This window comes from Sciurus carolinensis, chromosome 12, assembly GCF_902686445.1.
Source record: "Sciurus carolinensis chromosome 12, mSciCar1.2, whole genome shotgun sequence".
Taxonomy (NCBI): Eukaryota; Metazoa; Chordata; class Mammalia; order Rodentia; family Sciuridae; genus Sciurus; species Sciurus carolinensis.
The window spans coordinates 20,456,237-20,479,280 of NC_062224.1; positions in this window are offsets into that span (position 1 = coordinate 20,456,237).

The window sequence follows — 23,044 nt, forward strand, 5'->3', positions numbered from 1 at the left end:
TGTTGGACACTCCAACAAATAATCCTTGAGGGATTCCTTTTTTCCCAAGTCCCTTATTTCCATAGGCCAGATGTCTAAGTCATTTCTAAATACTGTAGGCAATCTATTTATAGAGTCACACAATTTAAGAGCTGCAAGAGATCAAACCCATCATACTTCATTTTGCAGGTAACTGAAGTTAAAAAAAAAAAAAAGATAAAGAACTAAAGGTCACACTGTGAGAATGATTTTTTCCCCAGCAGAATCAGAACTATTTTTTTACTTAAAAAAAAAAAATCACACTCGATAGGATACAAGGATATGTGAGTTAGAAAAATAGTTCCATGAAACCAATATTAGAACAAAATAACCTCTCCCTGCTACTCGCCCTGCTAGTACGGGAAAATATGGCAAATTTAAAAGAAAAAAAAAAGACAATGACTAAAATCAAAAAAGTAAATGTGAAATGACACCAGCAATAAATATAAAAATGGGAGAGGAGAACCACTTTTGCGTTTTTTCTTCAGAACGCATATGAATGACCCAATGGGAAGCAATGGGCATTATGCCTTCCTGTAAATTGCCTGCTTTTTTTTTTTTTTTTTTTTTTTTCTTCCCAAACATTTCTGGTTCTAATCCTGCTGTCTTTCTTATATGTGAAAACCAAATCAAACACTGAATGCGTCACACGCTCAGATAAGCGCACGACTTGATAAGGTTTTCTGGCACAGTATGGCTTCCTCTTTCCCTTGCTTAACCTTTCCTTTCTTAATCCTTTCCGATCTGGGTCTACCGATTTTATATTTCTAAGCAATTAATTTTTTGGCTCGGCTGCGCGATCCACAGGTGGGGGATGATTGACAGTGCGCTGATAGGCTCCATCTGTTGGCGGCTGATAATGGAATCCTGGGGGCTTCTGGGTAATGTCTTCACACACATAAAAGGGAGCAGGCTAATCTATTTGCAGCACAAGCGGAAAAAGCCCCGCAGCTCCCATTGTTATTCAACAGGAACAATTGGTTACAGACAGCACGTTTAGGGGCACAGTGGGGAGGCTCGGGGAGGGCCAGGGTTCCCACAGTGAGCGATGCTTCCTCCAAAACCCATAGTATTTTTTCCCTCTTTTGGCCGGGGAGTGGGGCGGGGGAGGGGGGGGGCAGGATGAGATGGGGACAGGACTTTTGTGACAATTCTAGAGAGAAAGAGAACTTGCGATGCCTGCCTATACTTGGCTTCACACTTTATCAAAGAGGAGTGAAGAGGGATAATTGCAATAATTTGAACGTAGTTGTGATGTACATAAATAAATAGTGAATACAAAGATGGTAGAGCTGCTGTTGGAGCTGATGTCAGAGCCTTCGCAAAGTGCAGGTGACACTGCATTTTAAAAAACGTAAGTGAGGCTTTCGTGGTGGCAAAATTAAAAGGGTTTTAACTGTAAAACAGATATTACATAGGCTGTGGACAAACATGACAAAGGTTTTCAGATCAGAAAATTTTTCAATATTATCTAGACTATTTGTAGTTAGCAAATATTTCAGATTAAGATAAATGGTCATGGTAGCAATATTTGGGGGAAAGTAGCTGAAGTCTCCATAAGGAAGAATTTTGTGCCTTCTTTGTCTCATTGCTTTTGTCTAAATTGTCAGGAACAATTTATCCTCTTCTGAATGTACCGATTCATCCTGCCAAAAGAATTCCTGATACCTAAGATCAGTTGTACCTTAATGTATCAAGCTGAATTTTTTTAAAAAAGTAATCTAATTATTAGTCAGCTTTTCCTCTTTCATTCTTTCTTTTCTCTCCCTCCCTCTTCTCTTTTTCCCTCTCCCTTCCTCTGTCCCTCCCTTCTCTTTTGGAGCTCTGTCCCTGGAAGTCCTCTTACAGGAGACAAGTACATTCAATTCTGTTTTGAAACCGTGCTTGAGGTAGTGCCTGGTCCTCCTAGACACATCAGCCCCCTAGCATCGCTCAGATCTGCTGAAACACATCAAACCTCCTTGTCCCTTGGTGCCTTTTAATCTACTTCAGAAGACAATCTATATGGAGATTTGAGAATCCCTCATGGGTAAGGGATTTAAATGCATATTTACTAATAATCATATAAAGTGACTTTTTAACCCCCTAGCAGCTGACATTTTGAAGTGAATCTATTTAAATAGGCATTTCTTTTCCCTACTTTTAGACTGGGAATAAATATAAATATTTATATTTATATTTTTCCTATCTACCCTGTCCATATGAGAACACTCTCCCAATGGGCAGCTAAATTTGGATATTGGCTTGAGTGTGTTCTCAAAGGTACCTGTGCCAGAAGCTTAGTTCCCCTATATGGTGGTATTAGGGTGGTGGGACATTTAAGAAGTGGGACCTACTGGAAAGAGTCAGAGGTAATATAAACACAATAAACATTTAAGTCTCTGTTACAACAACATGAACACTAGTGGTCTTTAAGTGACTGAAAAAAGGATTCAATATTCAATCAGCCACATTCATACTAGGAAGTAGGGTGGTAGGCATGCATTTGAGGTGTATGGTAATAATAACTAATTTAAATTTACTAGGTGTGGTAGACCCATTTTCATAATCATGACAATTGACAAGACTCAAAGGTGGAAGTACTGCTTTCTTCATCTCTGACTTTTTATTCTGAGTACCTAATTCCACTCTTGGCAGAAAATATAATTTAGACATTTCTGTGATTTTTTTTTTCTTCAGTCCAATCCAGAAATTTCTGTCAGTTTATCTCTAGATTTTATTTCATTCTGTTCTACATTACATTCCAATCCAAAGTCTAATTCCCCAATTATTAAACCTGGTTAAGTGAAGGTTCTTCCCCTTCTCTACCCATTCCTGGAGGATGGAGAGAGGATGACGACATTCACTAGCATTCAGGGGAAATTGATCTACCATTGTGTGGGAGCTGTCCCTAGTCATGTGTCTTTCCCAACAGATGTTAATATTTTGACTAAGACTCCACCTCAACTTCAGGTCTGAGGCTATGGGAAACCCACCGTTGTCAGAGGACACAAAAACATCACCCACAACTCCTTTACTGACATCTCTGTGAGATGCCAACTCTCAGGGAAGGTTAACCAAATAACACTAATTCTTATTCATTCCCCTGATTTGTAGAGCAGTTTCCCTCCTGTCTCTGGTTCCCATATCAATTTGAGGGACTTGGCTCAAAAAGAGAATTTTCTCCCCGCCATTGTTTCATACCCCAAGTCTCCATGTACAGACTAAAGAGTCTGGAACAGTGTCTACAATCATGAATGTTCCTTGGTATATTAGTCCATTTTGTGTTGCTGTAACAAAATTAATGAAACTAGGTACTTTATAGGAAAAAAAAAATGACTTGCTTAGCTTATAGTTTTAGAGGCTGGAAGTTCAAGGTTGATTGGCCCCATCAGTTTATCCTCTGGTGAGCACCTTCTGTTACCTCACAGCATTGTGGGTGGCATCACGACAGAAATACATATGACAGGGAGAGGTCTGGTGAGACTGGAAGCCAGAGAGAGTCAGGGGAGGTCCCAGGCTTATGAAAACACATTCTCCTAGAAACTAGCCTAGTCCTGTGAGAACTACATTAATCTCTCCAACCATGATGCCTACGCGCCCTAATCACTTTGTACTAGGTCCCACTTCTTAAATGTCCCACCACCCTAATGCCACCATATAGGGAGACTAAGCTTCTGGCACAGGTACCTTTGAGGACACACTCAAGCCAATATCCAAATTTAGCTGCCCTTTGGGAGAGTGTTCTCATATGGACAGGGCAGATAGGAAAAAGCAAATCTCCTTGCATCAGAATATATGGGGTTATTAATATAGACCGTTGAGGATTAAAAGCATGTAGATCCATACTACCATAAAATATATTAATATTTTTCTAGATAATGCACATATTTCATAATCTGGATTCAAAGAGCTGAATGAAAGATGCAAGGAAAATGAAAACAAAATTAGATAGTTCTGTATGGCCATATTTAAAGGTACGTCTTTATAAAGTTATATGAAAGCAATCCTACAAATTATCACATAGCTTTGAACACAAAGGAGGGAGGCAGGGAGCAGATCTCAGATCAGCAAGCTTCTCTTTATTCAGTGGCAGGATCAACTGGACAAACACCTTATGGGGCTCATTTTCAGGGATAAAATGACTGCTGACCACAAGGTTCTGGGCTTTTTATACAGCCTTAGCAGAGCCAGGCCATGGGAGGAGTTAGTTACTTCTGGTGGGCCCTTTTGGTGGGCAGGGGGCAGGGCCAGGTGGCAGGATCATTTAGGGCAGGGCAGGAAGACAGGTAACCATTTCCTTCACAGTGGGTGTATGGATTGCTCATATTTGGAAGACAATGAGCCTGCTGAGGGGTTGCTACCAGATATGATGCCTGGGGATAGTCAGAAACTCCCCATATTAAAGCAACCCTGTAGGAAAGGTTCTGAGAGTACAGGTCCTACACAGTCCCCCAGGTAGAGGGCACCACAAAACAATCCTGAAGCAGTTGGCAACCTGGGAAGAATCAGGAAAGGAAATAAATGAAGGTTTTTTCAGGTCTTGAATAAATACCTAAGTCCAAGTCTGATGTTTGAGAACTTCTGGAGATTGTGACTTCCTGGCAGACTCAGTTTGGGCTGGTGACGGCAATTAAGCCTGTCATTAAAGAATTTCCTCTGGGAAAAGGTAGAGGCTTCTTCTCCTGGGAACTAATTACCGAGCATTGAACTGGAACCATCAGGTCAGACTGAGGCTTAGAATGTTCCTCTTACTCTTTCCATAGTCCTGGAGTTAGAGTCATGGAGTAGAATAGAACATGGGTATACTCGCTTAATTTTCTATAGAACAACTGACTTAATTTCAAGTTTTTCCCTTTTCTACATTACTTGAATCTCTTTTCTCAAATTATAAATATGTAGGAACACAGAGGATTCTCAATCGATAACCCATTGTTTTAGCCAACTCAGGCTGCTGTAACAAATCATGATAGACTGGGTGGTTTAAACAGCATTTACTTCCCACAGTTATGGAAGCTGGGAAGTCAAGAGCAAGGTGCTGGAGAAGGCTCCCTTTCTGCTTTGCAGTTGGTAGTCACCTTGCTGCGTCCTCACACGGAAGGGAGAGAACAGACTTTCTCATTGCTTTTTGTAAGGACTCCAGTCCATTCTTGTGGGTTCCATCCTTGTGATCCAACCACCTCTCAAAGATCCCCACCTTCTAATACCATCACATTAGGAATCAGAATTTCAGCTGATGAATTTTAGAGGCATGCAAACATCCATTGACTGACTGAGCAAATGCACAATGAAGTTGCCACCCCACCTTCTCATTTTTGCTTGTAAGTGTACTCACTCTTCCTTCCGTTGTTTCTATGTTCTTCATGAATTTCAGCATTGAGCTTGGTAGAATTGACTGAGCTTGCAAATTAAAACCCCGAGGATTCTTTTGGTTTTCACAACCAAGTCACCAACAATAATTTTACCAGCAGTTCTCAATCATGTTCACAAAGATGACCTGAGGTAAGTGCATATGTTGAAATAATAATTAATATCAGGTGAGTGTAGTTGCCTTTTTTCTTATATCTTCTTTAATTTAATAACTGTTTTTCTTTATATATGCCTACAAGTTCAGATTCTTTCTTAAAATTAGTCCTATTGCCAATTGCAGTTATCCAACCCACAAGCCAAATCTCTCTTTCATATATACCTCAATTATGGCAAGAACTTTAGGGGTTGGAAGTGAGAGCAGATCATTAGTGGGTCTGTGTCTTTCAGAGAAATGGGACAGCAGTCTGCAGGAGCTGGCTTTTAATGGGAGCTGGTGGTGCACAGTTCCCCCCCTAGACTGAGTTCAGGAATCATGGACACACTGATTTGAAATTGACCTTGGTGAAAATAATTATACCACAGACATTGGCAAATGCTGCTTATCAGAGTTTCAGATATTTTTCTGTCTCTTAGATTCTTTTCTTAAACATTTCCCAGGATGCCACTGGTTGCATAGAAATAAAAACTGCCCAACTACCTTTCAGTGCCCATTAAAGTTCACTCCCCAAAATGCCAACTGGAAATAGGCAGGGAAGAATGCAAAGTAACGCAAGGTCAAGTTCAGATGCACTAGTATCCCAATGTCCATTAGCCTGCCGTCAGGCAATTTCCAGCCCTAAGGCTTAGATTACTGATCATGCAGGGCAGGGGGTCTACTTTGACCAATAGAGACTAATCCCAGAAATGAAACAATTTTAAAATTAGCTGACTTGAGAAAGACACCATAATGGTAAGATTTCTGTCTGGACAAATGACAACATGAGCAATATTAAAGGAAGATCAATAAACAAATGTCTAGTAGATTTCTACCAGGGACTTAGAATGTCCAAGCCATGCGACCAGAGTGCATCATCTCAACCATCTCATATTCAAGAGTAGGGGGTTGAAATGAACCAATATCTGCAGATCCTTGACCACATCCCTTACCATCTCTGGACCTCACTTTCATTACCTACAAAATGAGATCTCTGCTCTCTCAGATTATACTCTGAGGTACAAATTGGTTGAGCGATGAAAAGAATAATAGGTTCTAAGTCTAAAAGAAAATCAGTATGATCACAACTATTTGTGTGTGTGTGTGTGTGTGTGTGTGTGTGTGCGTGTGTGTGTGTGGTCTTTCTCCCTAGACTGTGAACATCTTTGAAACATAGATAATACATCTTTCATTTTTACCTTTCCAGTGCTGGATGCATTCAGTTCATGTCTGCTGAATGAATAAATCCTTCTACAATAAGGGAAAAGGTATAACAGAAATCAGGTGTGGACCTAGGGAGAAACTGATCTATCCTGTCACAACTCTCCATTTGGTTTTCATGGGAACCCCACTGGTATAAAAATGTATGCTATTTCTTTAGATTCTGGTGAAGGGTAGAGATGGGACCAAGTCGTTTAAAAAATAAAAGATGTTCTGTGAACTTTGTGCCTCTAAAAATATTTTTTGAAATGTCCAGATCCACTTTGTTTTATCAGATAATTAGCCCTCTAGTTTTGCCTGGTAAGGAACTTGCAGTAATCAGAGGCCAGGTTCTGAGCATGAGTAGACCATCTAAGCACATGTTTATAGTGATGTCACTAAAGCTGTAGGAGATTGTGTAGAATCAGTGCTGGGCATAGGATGTTTTAGGAAGTTGCTTTGCTAATTAAATCTCTGCCATCAGTTTCTTATCTTCTTTTTAGCATTTCAGGGCAGAAATCTGGCTAATGAAGCATTTACATTCAGTTTCTTTAAACTGACTTAACTACTAAGCAAGTATTAAATCTGCACAGTTGTGGATGTGCCTTTTCACATCATAAACGTAGGCTAAATTTATCTTGCTTGCTACTGTAGCTTGTGTATTTGCTCCATTTTGTTGTGTAAGTGGTTAAATGTACAGTTTGCTTTGCCACCTAGGATTAGAGAGAAAACGAGTCATTTATCCTCAAAAGATCCCATGAGGCATGCACAGGGTTGCTGCTTTTAAATAGATTTCTGTAGCAAAGTGCACAGTCATTTTAAAGCCAGTGACGTATATGGAGAATTATTCATTTCCTATCTGTCAGCCTCTACCTTCAGATTTCATATTTCTTTCTAGCTCACAGCAAGCAATCAAGCGCAAGCTGACTCAATGCTGCCCCCAGGTGTTCTCTCAAAATATGGGCTCAGAAAGAAAAAAAAGCAAGACAAAGAGCCACTGATCATTAGAAAAGAAATACATTACCAAAATCCACAGTGTGTTTTCTTCTTCCTGTTGCTATTTAAAGAGAACACGTTATGAAATAAGATCAACTCAACAAACATTTTAGCGTAAGGTGTGCTGTGTGCAGCAGATACAAGGGAGTAGAAGACAATTCAGGTTTTAAAGGTTTAACAGTTTAGAGAAGCAAAAATGGATTAAAGGTTAAATAGAAGACAGTAGATATCACCAGAAGGTATTAGATGAATAGTCAGGATGATGTTAAAACAATCCAATCCGTACAGCTGAGATTCGGAAAATACAATAATACATAATAACATTTTTCCAACCACTGTGCTAAATTCTTTACATTCATGGTGTCTGTCAATCTGCACAGTAACCCTATAAAGAAGGTAACAGTGTATCTTTTCAATTTTTTTCCTGAGGCTTTTAGTTGAGAGCAAGGTCACCCAGCTACCATTTGGCTGGGCTTGGACTCTCTTTATGTCTTGCTGACCTGAAAGGCTTCGCTCTTTTCTGAGATGCTTTATGGCCACAGATGCTTAGAGAAGGGAGCCATGATAAGAGTAGATGTGGCCCTAGCATTTTTCAAAGGATGTAGGATCCGAAGGTCCTGAAGCCCACATAACAGTTGAAAGCTTTGAAAAAATGAAGTCAGGGAAGCATGACCCATCAAAGGGAAGTGAACTGCATTGTTTGATTTGGTCAAAGGAGCAGGAGGGTTCCAAGCAGTGAGTCTTCTGATTCCAGCTCAGCCACTTTTGAATATGTGACTTGGACAGGCATCTTAAACCTCGTTTCCTCTGCTAATCCAATGAGGATGTAGCGATAACACTGCTGTGTAGTAGACACACACGAAACACGTCTGGTCAATTGTCGGGTAACTCACATCTCAGTTCCTTTCCTTTTCCCCATGAAAGACAAGAGTAAAAAAGGTAAATAGTTTTGGACCCAATGGTTCAAGGTTATGAAGACCAGGCAAAGGTGTAATTTCAGAGTGTGGGATCTTTCTAGGGGAGGGGTTTTATAACACAGGCTACTGGGAATGCCACAACATTACAGATGCAATTTATGATTTCAAACACTGGCACAGAATATGTCAGTTTCTTTCCATAAATGTCTCTGATTTAGCTCCTACATTCTATGCAACATGGCTGAGAAAAAATACAGAAATGCATATAAGAGATAAAAAGAAAAATGTCTTTCTTGATCAAATTTGCAGCTTATATTTATGAGCTTCTCTAAACTGATCCTCACCACCTGTAAAATTAGGTTATAACTGGGGAAACTCAGATGATCGCTTTGTTCTGCTTTGCTCAAATTTCCTGAGATGCCGTAGACTTCAAATCTGCCGTGGACTTCCAGGCACTGTGCTGCACCGTGGCGGGTAGCAGATTGTCAGAGCCACACAATTTTAGCACTTTTAAAATGACTGCAGCTCTATGTGCAATGGTATCCTGCTGACCCGAAATAGTTAATTTGCCCTGGTAAGTACCCAACTTAGGACTGAGCTGTGGCTCTGGCTGTGCCTGCCTGGGGAGATGGAAATGAACCTAAGCAATTTGGTCATCTGCTTTTGACTTCATGGGGCTCTTTCTGCCTGAGTGAAACTTTCCTTTTGCTGAAAATTGCAGCAACCGGTAGATCTGACATCAGTCTACTGCGGTTTGCTTGAATTTACATGATGTATAACTTCCCCTTTAAAACGTGTATTTTTTAATTTTGAAAGATAACCCGACTAACCATTATGTACACTCTAGCTGGCAAAATAGGCATTTAGGTCTGTATCAGAGTTGGTCAAGTCATAGGATTCATGCCTTTTCATCAGTAAATTATCTGTTCAAAGAGCACTTTTGAGCATACGTAAAATTTCTAGTGATCAACAAATATATGAAAAAGTGCTCATCATCTCTAGAAATTAGAGAAATGCAAATTAAAACCACCCTGACCTTTAACCTAACTCCAATTGGAATGGTTATTATCAAGTACACAAGCAATAATAAGTGTTGGCGTGGATGTGGGGAAAAAAGCACACTCATACATGCTGGTGAAGTTGCAAATTGGTGCAGTTACTCTGGAAAGCAGTATGGAGATTCCTCAGAAAACTTGGAATGAACCCACCATTTGACCCAGCTATCCCACTGCTTGGTTTACACCCAAGGGGCTTAAAATCAGCATATTACAGTGATGCAGCCACATCAATGTTCATAACAGCTCAATTCACAATAGCTAGATTGTGGAACCAACCAAGATGTCCTTCAATTGACGAATGCATAAAGAAACTGTGGTACATATACACAATGGAATATTACTCTGCCATAAAGAAGAATAAAGTTATGGCATTTGCTGGTAAATGGATGAAGTTGGAAAATATCATGCTAGGTGAAATAGGCCAAGCCCAAAAAAACAAAGGCTGAATGTTTTCTCTGATAAGTGGATGATGATACATAACGGGGGTGGGGGGTGGGAGAGGAAAGAAGAATGAAGGATGGTATAGAGGAAAATGGGGAGGGTGTGGGGGAAGGAAAGATAGTAGAATGAGACAGATAGTATTACCCTATGTATATGTATGATTACATGAATGGTGTGAACCTACATTGTGTACACCCCTAGAAATGAATTTGTGTACAATAAATCAAAATGTAGTCTGTAAAATTAAAAAAAATTAAAATAAATAAATAAATTATGGTCACCAATAAAAACATTTTTTCTAAAGGAAAGGAAGAGGGAAAAGGGAAGAGGATAAGGAGAAAATTTAGTTTTTCTGACCATTATAGCCTTATCCCAAAGGAAGATACAATTTTGGCACTCTGTATTGCATTTAGAATCCCCTGTGTCATTTGTGAAATTCCAACAGATTTCCAATCCATTTGCCTTATCATTCTACTGTTTTTAATTCCCGTCAATACTCATTTCTCTGCTTGCTCAGATCAGATTCCATGGCCCATCATTTTAACTCCCTTGCATGTATTATAAAATCCCTTGCCCCTCTCTCCCCTGATCATACATGCTTGGCAAAACCTTTATGAGAATTCAACCCACTTTTCTGCTTAGTCCATTCCAAAGAGCTGAAAACGGTTGGAGAAAAGCACACTCATCCTGTCTGAGTAGTTGTGATTCTATGAACGCAAACTCCAAGTGATTTTCGGAATGGTCCGCTGACGCTGCCACTTCACTCTCGACTATTCTGTCTTCTAAAACTCCTCCTTCCCCCTCATCTCTCTTAGCTGATTCCCACTTACTGTGTTGTGAGATGATGGAAGTGATCAGAAAAGAACTTTCACTTCTTCCTACTTGTAAATTTACTAGTCTATTGCATCTCGGCCCATAATTCTGCCTTCCTCCTGTGACAATGGCAATGGATAAACTGCCCAGAGTTTCCTCTGAGGTCAGTTCCTCCACTTAGTACTGAATCTCATCTCCTCTCACCTTCTCAATATTGATGCTCTTGATGAGAAATTAAACAAAGGCCTTCATCTTCTTACCTCCCTTTTAAACCAGTGTTCTCTTTGTTTTCTTTTATAGAAAATCATCTAAAAGATTTGTCTCTTCCTGCTCTTAATATGATTTGAATATTGGTTTGGGTGTCACCCAAAAGTTCATGATTGAAGGTTTGGTCTGAGAGGAGTGCTTTTGGGTGGTGGTGGAACCTCTAAGAGGTGAGGGCCTGATGGAAGGGCCTTAGGTCATTAGAAACATGCCCTTGGGAGAGATGGTCAAACCCCGACCATCTCTCTTTCTCTCTTTGCTTCCTGGTTTGAGATATATTTGCTCTTATGCATGTTACCACCATAATGTGTCACCATCTGTTCTTCTCACCAGAACTGAGCAATACAGGTGCCATGTCTTTGAACATCCAAAAATTGTGAGTTAAGTAGACCTTTTGTCTTAATAAGTTAGTTGTCTCAGGTATTTCATCATGGTAGCATAAAACTGATGAATACATTTACATACCATGCTGTCTTGAATATATACCAGTCCTTTTCACCCACTCTTACCAAGAAATCATTCCAATCAAGATCTCAATGAATTCCGCAATATAAAGTCAACTCTTAATTTTCTGCCTTCTCCTTTCCTGACATCTCAGGACCCTTTGGCACAATATGTCTCTCCTTCTCGAATCACTTTCATGTGTGTGTATGTGTGTGTGTGTATGTGTGTGTGTGTGTGCATACACACATGTGCATACACACACATGCATACACACAAATGCATACATACCATATATATCATTATTCTGATAACTGCTAACACTGGCATTATGCATAAATAATGGGCTCAATGAATCTTTATGAATAAGTGAATTGGCAACTGTTGGGGGTTATATTTTCTCACACTATCAATACAAACTTCCTCTACTTAGACATATTCAATAAGCATTCAATAAATTGTAATTATTTTTATCTGAAGTATCCTTTGGTAGCTTTGAAAATAGTCTATTTCTATTGACTGATGAATCCAGCTGCCCTCTTAAATGTACCAAGTTCACCTTAAACTAACATGTTGAGGAATTAGGCTTAAATGTATTCTAGTCAACAAGCATCATTTACTAAGAGGATTACAAATCTTATATTGTTTAACTGCCCATCTTGTTTTAGGATACAGACTCTGGAATCTGCTCATTTCAGAGAACCTGACTATTCTTTAATATTGCCTTTTTCTTTTAAGAGATTCTATCAACTGTTGAATGGATTGCTCTTATTGCCATGAACTTTGATTTTATTTAATTAGCTAATTTTAAATAAGAAAATTTAAATTAAGGCTTAGTGCAGAGTGAGGAAAAAAATCAAATATCAAGATCTCTAATGTTCCTAGGTTGACAACTGAAATGGAAAGTCAGCAAGAATAGACCATTTGTGAACTGTTGTCAGTTATAGAAGCATTCAATTCTAGGGTTGAGAAAGAGGTAATCTCCCCATTGGTTTGCTAATATTTTCCTTAGCATTTGCCTCTGAAACCTGAAAAATAAGTCTCATTTCACTGGCTTCTTCTTTTTCCTTACCCAGAAAAAGTTTCAATGAATGAATGACAGAGATTGCCTTTTGTTATTTGAGTCATCTGGTCATCTCTCATCACAAAATGCCAGCTCAGAAAGTGGCAGTCATGCAGAACAGCTGACCCCCTTTGGTACCATTAGTCACAGAGAGGAAAGTAAATGCCCAAGAGAAACAATTATTTGTAAAGAAGTTTCTTGGGAGGGTTATGTGCATGTGATCCCTCCCTTAATTTACTCAAGAAATGCAGGTCTGAGTTCACATACAATTAGGTTGCTTGGAACTCAAACACATTTCCCTAGCAAATGGTCCTTGTTGGTTGAGTTGCTATCAAAGAACAAATGCTGGAGTGAAAACAGAGGGGGGAGAGAGAGAGGGAGGGAGGGAGGAAGAGAGAGAGACACACACACACACACACACACACACACACAGAGAGAGAGAGAGAGAGAGAGAGAGAGAGAGAGAGAGAGAGAGAGAGAGAGAAGAGATTGATTGATTTTATATTATATCAACTTTATTACAGGACAAACCTAAATCAAAATACTTGCTATTTTGGCAGTTTTTCCTGCTTTCTTTTCTGAACACTTCTTAATGCTGTCTTGAGTCCTAATTGTTATTCCCATTCAAGTTCTTTCTTCCAAAGTTACCCAGAATCCAATTCATTATTTCCCATATTCCTTCTTATTAAATTGCTCATTCCCTTGGCACATTTTGGTCTCCATTAGGCACTAGGCGCCAAGCAAATTGATTCAGATAATTACTTTCACAGTAATAGCCCTTCAACACCCCAGGAATAGCTGCAATTTTTTTTTTTTGAAAAAAATAGGGATTGAATATTTTTCCTCAGTGTATTTCTAAATTAACGGAATATCAGAGTTTTTTCAAAGTTAAATGAGAAGGAAAGTTTTGGAGCTCTATTTTGCCCGAGCTATTTCTGCCTGTTTTAGTTTCATTCTTCTGAACTCTATGAAGTTTTTGATTTTCTTTACAATTTGGCAGCAGGTAGTCAAGGGTGGGGAGCAACAGAAGCACCCCCTCTTTGGATATTGTTGTTTTTAAGTTGGATGCTGCCTGCTCTGGTTTGAATATGTTCCTCAAATTCATGTGTTGGAAGTTCAATTTCCAAATTTATACATTATTATTTGAAGGTGGAACCTTTGGAAAATGATTTGGTCATGAGGACTATACCTTTATGAACATATTAATCCATTCATGAATTACTAGATTAATGGAATAGTGTATTATCACAAAAGCAGCTTTGTTATAAAAATGAGACCTCTTTGACTTGCTTTCTCTTGCCATGTAATGATGTATCAGAAGCCAAGCCGATGTTGGCACCATGCTCTAGGACTTCCTAGCTTCCAGAATCATGAGCTAAATAGACCTTTATTCTTCATAAATTACCTAGTCTGTGGAATTCTGTTACAGCAACTGAAATCAACTAAGATATTGCATGAAAATTTCTTAGGTTCTAGTAAGTTCCATGTATTGAAAGAACTTTCCAACCTGAAATGCTGTTTAGGTTTCTTTAAAAATCCTTTCTACCACTTCATTAGATGACTACTGTCAGAAAGAGTGAAGGAAATTCAGGGAGAAAACTAGCTTACTTAGTGATTAATTGGGACTAGTCCATATTTAATCTCAGTTCACAGTTCTCAACCCAGACTTTATAATTTAAACTTCACTAATAGTCTTCTTGATTTGTCAGTCACTTCTACAGACCATCTTTGAACTAAGAGCCTAGCTTATCTTTGGAATTAAGCATGCAGCATTACCCTGAGGTCTTCAATTTGGTATGAGTCATTCAGTCCCTAAATCAAACAATGTGTCAGGAAGCAAATTAGTTTCCCTGGACCTCAGTCACTGATAATAATGAGCCAGACAATTCCACTTTAACTTCTTCAGGATAATTCCCTAGTGCCTGTGACAAGCTAATTTTCATAAATATCTCTGGGGCCTAAAAGTTCCCAAGTCACTTTGGGTTTTACTATAGAAAAATATGCTTGACATTAATACTCTCTTTGGAAATAAGTATGTAACCAAAAATCTAATAATTTAGATAGTTTTTCTTAAGTTACATATCATTGGTGACTCTGCTACCCACGAATCATTAGAACACATATTTATCCATGATCTTCAGCAAAATTAGGCTTGCAATTTTACATTAAAATTTAAGTATCACTTCCTCAATTACATTTTCATATTGAAGATCTGACTTAAACTCTTCTGTTTAAAACTGTTAAAACTACCCCTGTTAAAAAATAATTATATTTGCTTAAATGTTAATATGAAAGTCACCAAATTTCTGATAGAGAAATATGTCTTACAAAAACATAAATAGCATTTGTATATTCAGAGAGTTATAAATCAAATTTAGGTGAAAATAACTTGCTCATAGTTCTGAAATAGGGTTATAGCATCATAATATCTTTTTAAAAATGCAATGCTAATGTTCGTGAAGCATAGATCCAATAAGATCTGAAATGCAGGATGAATTGAAATCAAATCACTTCTTATAATTCAAAATTGTGCTCATCCATATAATATGAAAATTAACCCATAACTATTTTTTTGTCAACCTGAATTTAACATTATTACCTTACTTCTGAATCAGGATTAACTGAAAAACAGACAAACTATGCTGAAGACTATTCTATAAAGACAACATAATATCCACTCATTGTTGCATGGGCAAAGAGGAGGGAAGAAATTAGACATGGCTAATGTGGTGCCTTGAATAATGGACAACCTTTGAATAATTATTGATCCTGATGATGAAAAATAATTAAATTAGCTATCACACCATTTTCAACAGTGCCAAAGTTATTAGCATTTAAATGAGGGGAGAAAGACTTTAAGTTATTTCTAAAGAGAAATGTAGAGGAAGAAATTACCATCTGAATTTAGCTTGATGATTAAACATTGTCAAATAACCTGTGAAATGAATGAAATTCACAGAGACACACAGCACAGCACTAGGTGTGTATTGATACATATTTAAAATGTCTTACCTTTGATCTAGCAGAACAATGATACTCCTGGTATATGCTCTTACAGATTACACTACAGAGCAAAGTTCCAACTGCAGAAATGGATGAAAATCGCTGTCACAGAGGGAGAAGGAGCATCCCATGGTGACCTCATTTTTACCAATTTGTTCTTCCCCAAAACGACGTACATGGTCCATCACAAATTGTCCCAGTATTTCTCTAGAGTTTAAGTGGGCGTTCACTCTCCCACTTGCCATTTAGATACACATTAGGCTCACCCCCATGTCTGAATAAAGATCGCATCTCAAATGCTGTGAAGAGTTAGCTCCTATGATAAAGTCACCTTTTACAAATTCCAGGGAAGCTATGATGTTATCCATGAAGTTTCCCCACCATTTCACATTTCAATCAAACCAATTGTGTAGAAAATCAGCCAGCCCGGCAACAATGCTAAAGGATATGGTCCATGCTCCATATTCTTTCTTTTTAAAAATAAGCTTTAAATTTCAGAAATTTTAGATTTGCAGAACAACTATGAAGGTGGTACCCAATTCCCATGTGCTCCACTGTTCCCCGTTATTAACAGCCTACATTACAATGACACTTTGGTCACAGTTAATGAACCAACATTGATACAATGTTATCTGAAGTTCATTTCTTATTCAGGTTTTCATAGTTTTTACCTAATGTCCGTTTTCTGCTCCAAGATTCCATCCAGACCGGATATTACAGTCATTCATCGTATTTCCTTTGACTATAGTGTGGTATTTTTTTCCAGACTTTGTTTTTGGTGACCTTGACAATTTAGAGGAACACTTAATGGCTGGATATTTTGTGCATTGTACTTCCAGTTGAGTTTGTCTGGTGTTATTCTTATGATCAAATAGATTACAAACTGGGGGAGGAAGGTTATGGAGGTGAAGTGCTGTTCTGTCAACATCACTTACCCCTGATGATGCTGACCTTGATCACTTGCCTGCGGTAGAATGGGTCAGGCTTTTTACATTGTAACCATGCTCTTTCTCCCTCCTCACTATCGACGAGGAACTCCCTGTGTTACAGCCCACACATTAGAGGTGGATGTCAGGAGCAGCGACTGAACTATGGGTTTCTAACAGTCCTGTGACAGAGGTGACGCCCAACTGGTGAACTCTCAGTGGGAGGATGCCAAAGAGATAGCCCAGTTGCTCTGGTGACGTCCTGTGCAGTAGGTGATTCTGTACCAGCCACAGAGATATTCCGTTTTTAACCTCGCGTTTCAGCTGCTGGGAGGTAGAAAGTTATGGGTGCAAGCTGACAGTCATGATTGGGCTGCTAGTGCTCATGACCTTGCCCCTGCTTGCCTTGAAAACACTTGCCCACAATAACCCACTTAAATGATAAAACTTACATAAAAACGTGCTGAGCCTGCTTGTGGTCAGTCTTCCTCCATCAGAAGTGTGGAGTCAACAGAGAAAGTAGTTTATCTGAGAACTAAAAATGGTTTTGTCTATCTGCCAAAAATTGTTCAGGGAGGGTCTGGAGGGGTAGTGAGAAAGGAAAAAGAGTTAACCAAGGTTGATGGTCACCTATACACAATAGTCGGTTTAAGAGTTGGTATGGAGCCAGGCGCTGTGGTGCATGCCTGTGATCCCAGCAGCTGGGGAGGCTGAGACAGGAGGATCGCAAGTTCAAAGTCAGCCTCAGCAAAAGTGACTCAGTGAGACCCTGTCTCTAAACAAAATACAAAACAGGACTAGGGATGTGGCTCAGTAGTCAAGTGCCCCTGAGTTCAATCCCCAATATCCCTCCCCAGAAAAAGGTCCTCTCAGCTGACTCAAAGAAGTACTTATGCACATACTAAGTCATGAATATACATGTATCAATATTTTTTTCTAAATGCCAATAACTTTGTTAAACTAAACATGAGTTAGTATTGACCTTTCTGACTCAAATTATTCTAGATTTCATCATAACCTTTCTTAACGGTAACCTAGCTCTCACAGCAAGGCATCTGTTTACCACTGCCAACCATTTATTTATTATTTTCTTTAATATTTATTTTTTATTTTTTATTTTAAATTTGTATTTACTTTCTGATAAAATAAATTTATATTTACTTTCATTACAGGTACTCTACATGACATCTAGAGTACAATGCTTATTCGCTGTTTCTTTTGCTTCCCTCTCCCTGGAACCCTTGGCAAGCCACTGATTTTACTGCTTTTAGTTTTGCCTTTCTAGAATGTCATTCATGAAACAAAAGTCTGTAGCCTTTTCAGATTGGATTTTTTAAAATCCATAAATATGCATGTATAATTCATCTTTGTGTGGCTTGATGGCTTATTCCTTTTTATTACTGAACAATATTCTACTCTACAAATGTACCAGCTTGTGGCATTCTTATATTGAAGAAGAGTCTGGTTGCTTTCAAATTTGAGAAGTTATGAATAAAACTGCTATAAACATTCATATTTTAGTGTTTGCATGTTCATATTTTTTGTGTCAGTTGGGTAATATGATAGTTGGATCATATCCTATGATTATATTTAGCTTTGCAGAAAACTATCAAGCTGTCTTCTAAAGTGACTGCACTATTTTACATTTCCAAGAGCAATGAGTGAGAATTCCTGTTACTTTGTATCCTTAGGTTTTGGGATTATAGACATTCTCTAGGTGTGTAGTTAAAGCTCGTTGTTTTAATTGACATTTTCTTAATGGAAAATGACGTTAACTACTTGTAAGATGTGTTTATTTGCCATCTGCTTGTCTTCTCTGCTGAGGTATCTCTTTATATATATATTTAGTTGGAGCTGGACCCAATACCTTTATTTTATTTATTGATTTTTATGTGGTGCTGAGGATCCAACCCAGTGCCTCACACAAGCTAGGCAAGTGCTCTACCAATGAGCCATAGACCTAGCCCCTCTTCATATCCTTTGACTCATTTTTTAAATAGGAACTTTGAGATACAATTCATATACCATAAAATTCACCCTTTTAAAGCATATGGCTCAGTAGATTTTATTGTAGCCACAGAGTTGTGCAGCTATCACCATTTAATTCCAGAACCTTTCTTTACTCCCCAAAGAAGTCACTCCCATTCCCCCTTGGCTCTAGCACACGACAGTCACTAATCCACTTTCTATGTCTATTTATTTTCCTGTTTGGGACAGTTCATATAAATATGATCTTACACTATGTACTCCTTTCTGTCTATCTTCTTCCATTCAGAATTATGCCTTTAAGGTCTATGCATGTTGTAGCCTGGGTCAGCATTTTATTCCCTTTTATGATTAACATCCCATTTTATGGACATATCAAATTTTATGTATCTATACATCAGTGGATGGATATTTGGGATTTTATACTTTTTGGCTATTGTTGATAATGCTGCTATAAACATTTATTTGCAAATTTTCGTGTGGATATTTGTTTTCAGTTTCCTTGGGGACATGCCTGGAATTGCTGGGTCATACAATAACATTTTGTTTAACTTTTTGAGGAATTACTGAATTTCCACAACGACTACACCATTTTTCTTTTCTACCAATGAGGTAGGGAGAGATCCAATTTCTCCACATTCTTGCCAGCACTTGCTATTTATCTCCTTTCCTTCCTCCTTCCTCCTTCTCTGTCTCTTTTCCCTCTCCTCCGACACATCTTGCCCCTGACCACTCCTCCTACTCTTTGTACCCCTCTCTTCCTTCATTGTTTTTCTCTTTCCTTTTTCTTTTTTAAATTACAGCCATCCTTCTGGGGACGAAGTGCTCTCTCATTGTTGTTTTGATGTGTATCTTCCTGATTTTTAATGTTGTTGAGCATCTCTTCATATGCTTATTGACCAGAGGTCATTTCTTTGCAGAAATGTCTATTCCAATCTATTGCCAATTTAAAATTTTGTTGTTTATCTTTCTGTAGTTGAGTTGTAAGACTTTTTAATGTATATTCTGCATAGCAGTTCCCTATTACATGTACGATTTGTAAAATATTTTCACCCATTGTGTGAGTTTGTCTTTATCTTTCCTCGATGGTACTTTGCAAAGCACAAAACTTTATAAACTTTTGACGAGACACATTTTTTCTGTTCTTTCTTTGTCACTTGTGCTTTTCATGTCATATCTAAAACACCATTGCCTAATCAAAAAATCAAGATTTGCCCTTATTATTTTCTTCGAAGAGTTTGTACTTTTGGTCCTTAAATTTAGGTCCATGATCCATTAAGTTACTTTTTGCATATGATGTGAACTAGGGGGTCAAACTTCATCTTTAGCATGGCAGATATCCAGTTTACTCAGAACCATTTGTTGAAAAACCATTATTTTCCTGTTAAATTATCTTGGTGTCATTAAATGTTTAGGGCATGTACTCCTTTTACAATATTGGCAAAGCTCAAATGGTATAAATCAACCATTCAGTATGATTTAGTGCATTCACAGTGTTGTGCTATTACAAGTTCCATCTAGTTCCATAACATTGTCATTATCCCAATATAAGACCCCATACCTGTGAAGTGCTTACTACTACCTCCCCCTACCTGGTAGTAACTGCCAACCTGCCCTCTGTTTCTATTATTTACCATTCTGCATATTTCATATAAATGAAATCATAAAATGTGACTTTTGGTCTTTGACTCTTTTTACTTAGTATAATGCTTTCTAGGTTCATCCATATTGTAGCATGTATCAGGAATTAATTCCTTTTTATGTTGGACAATATTCCATTGTGTGTATATATGTCATACTCTTTTTTACATATTGCTGGATTCAGTTTGCTAGTATTTTGTCAAGGATATTTGCCTCCATATTCATAAAGGGTATTGGTGAATAGATTCTCTTCTTATGATCTCTGTCTGCTTTCAGTACCGGGGTAATACTGGCCTCTGAGGAAGAGTTGGGAAGTGTTCACTGCTGTTACTTATCTTCCTATTCCTCCTCTTCTTTCCCCTTTCCCTCTCTGACCCCTTATTCCCCCTTCTTTCTTCTTTATAAAACATGAGTGATCATTCACCTTTAAATATTTGGTGGAATTCAATAGTGATGGGACTTTCCTTGCCTTTGATGAATATTTCTTAGAAAAGAAATCATACACATGATGGAGTTTCACTCAGGCATTAAAAAGAGAATGAATTGTGGTATTTTCTGGTAAATGGATGGAATTGAAGAAATCATACTAAGCAAAAGTCAAAAAAAGTTAGAAAGTCAAAAGTCAAATGTTCTCTCCTATCTGAAGAAGCTAGAGAAAGTTAGGAGGGAAAGAAGTGTGTGTGTGTGTGTGTGTGTGTGTGTGTGTGTGTAGATCCCATGAAAATAGGAGGGAGATAGGGAGATCGGTGAAGGGGAGGAAGGGGATTGAAGGGAAGGAGACAGGATGGAAATAGGGAGGAATCATGGAATGAAATTGACAAAATCATACTATGTGCTTATATGAATATGTCACACTAAATTCCATTTTTATGTTTATCCATAAAACACCAGTTAAAAAACAATAAGTAAATAAATAGAAGAAGATTAGTAGAGAAAGGGAAATGGAGAAAGAAGAAAAGAGGAAGTACTGGGTACTGAAATGGAGCAAATTATATTCCATGCATGTATGAGTATGTCAAATTGAACCCTACTATTATGTATCACTATAATGCACTAATAAAACATTTTGAAAAGGAAATCATACAACATGTGACATTTTATGTATGGCTTCGTCACATATTTCTCAGCATCTAGGCTGTAGCATGAATTAGTATTTCATTCCTTTTTGTGTCTGATATATATATATATGTTTATTCATTTATCCACTGAGGGTTTTTTTAGGTTGTTTCCACTTCTTAGCTATCATGCATAATTCTATAACTGTCCATGAACAAGTTTCTGTGTGGACTTACATTTCCATTTTTCTTGGGTATATACCAAAGATTAAAATTTCTGAGTCATATGATCATTTTATGTTTAAATTTCTTAGAAATTGTCAAACTGTTTGACATATAGGCTGCACCATTTTACATTTCCATGAGGAATGTGTGAGGGTTTCTATTTCTCTATTTCCTTGTCAACCCTTGTTATTTTCAGTTTTCCAAAAAATTATAGTAATCATCATTCATGCAAAGTGGTGTTTTGTAATTTTTATTTGCATTTCCTTATGGACCAGTGATGTTGAACACACTTTCATGTGATTGTTGGCCATTCACATATCTTATTTGCCCAATTTTTTTCTTTTTTAATATATTAACTTTTTTGCATTGACATGTTTATGAGGCATAATGTGATGTTTTGATTCACGTATATATCATATAGTGATCAACACAAGGTAATTAGTATATTCACCATCTTAAACTTTTATTGTTTCTTTATGGTTAGTACAAATTTCTCTTCTAACTATTTTGAGATATATAAGACATTATTGTTAATTATAAGACATTATACTTAACTGAAATGTCCATCAACTTAAATGTTAGAAGATTATAAGATTATAAAACATTATAAGATATTATAAGATTATAAGACATTATCATTAATTATATTCACCCTGTTGTGCTGTAGAACAACAGGATTTATTTCTCCTATCAAACAACTACATTGTCCCAACTGATCATTGTCCCGTTTTCCCCATTTCCGCCTCTTCTTCTCTGTGTCTATTTCATCCTCAACTTTTATGAGATCAGCTTTTTTAGATTCCACCTATGAGTGAGATCATATGGTGTATGAGAGCTTATCTTACTGTGCATTACTTTTTCATTTAATGTCCTCCAGATTCATTCATGTTGTCAGAAATGGCAGGATTTCGTGCTCTTTGATGACTGAATAGTATTGTGTATATATGTGCCTTATTTTCTTTATCTGTTCTTCTGTTGGTGGACATTTAAGTTGGTTCCATATCTTGTCTATTGTGTCTAGGGCTACAATCACCTTGGGAGGGGTTTATTTTCAACATGTTAATTAAACTTCCTTTCAGTATATAACCAGCAATGGGACTGATCATATGGTAACTCTATTTTAGTTACTTTAGAAACATTTGTGGTGTTCTACTAATGTCTATACTAATTTATATCTGGGTCAACAGTACACAAGTGTTCCTCTTTCCCCACATCCTTGACAACACTTGTGCTTTGTCTTTTTGATAATAGACTTTCTCACTGGGGTGAGGTGGTAACTCATTATGGTTTTGATTTGTATTTCCCTAATGATCAATAATATTGAGCATTTTCCACACATCTGTTGGCCATTTGTTTGTCTTCTTTTCAGAAATCTCTATTTAGATCTTCAACCAATTTCAAAACTTTAGTTTCTGTTAATGTTCTTGTTTGCTATTGAGTTGCTTAAGTTCATTATGTATTCTATATATTAACCTCTTGTCAGATGTATGATTTTCAAAATTTTTCTACCATTCT